This window comes from Vombatus ursinus, unplaced genomic scaffold, assembly GCF_900497805.2.
Source record: "Vombatus ursinus unplaced genomic scaffold, bare-nosed wombat genome assembly UNPS02014798.1, whole genome shotgun sequence".
NCBI classification, from domain to species: domain Eukaryota; kingdom Metazoa; phylum Chordata; class Mammalia; order Diprotodontia; family Vombatidae; genus Vombatus; species Vombatus ursinus.
In genome coordinates this window covers 51,758,028-51,758,736 of record NW_020954576.1, presented here as the reverse complement: position 1 = coordinate 51,758,736, position 709 = coordinate 51,758,028, and positions in this window count along the sequence as shown.

Genomic DNA, 709 nt, shown 5'->3' with positions numbered 1-709 from the left:
GGGGGGGGGGATGGGAAATCAGGGAAGGTTTTATGTAGAATATGGTGCTTGAGCCGTCTTGAAGGAAGTGACTTTATGAGGCAGAGATTAGGAGTGTGTTCCAAGCATGGAAGGATGGCCAATGCAAAGGCACAGAGATGGAGGGTGAAGAACAGAGAGAAATCAAGTCGACGAGCATTTATTAAGCACCTGTTATGTGCCAGGCATACATTGTGCTAAGCTCTGGGGATACAAAGAAAGGCAAAAAAATAGTCTTTGCTCTCCAGGCATGCACAATCTAATGGGAGGACAACATCCATACAACTATGTCCAAACAAGATATATATAGGAAAAATTGGAGATAATCTCAGAGGGAAAACACTAAGATTAATGAAGATTGGGAAAGGCTTCTTACAGAAGACAAGTCTGAGGGAAGGGGAGTAGTGAATAATGAGGCTGGAAATGTAGCTTGGGTCCAGATTGTAAAAGGTTTTAAATGTCAGAGGAGTTTATATTTCTTCCTAGAGGTAATAGGGAACTAGAAAATTTTATGGAGAAGAGGAGTGACACGGTCCGATCTATGCTTAAGAAAAATCATTTTTCAGTTGTGTGGAGGATGAACTAGAGTAAGGAGAGACTTAAGATGGGGAAACCAGTGGGGAAGTCATCGAAACAGTCTAGACAAAAGGTGCTGAGGGCCTGAACTAAGGAATTGGCTTTGTGAGTAGCA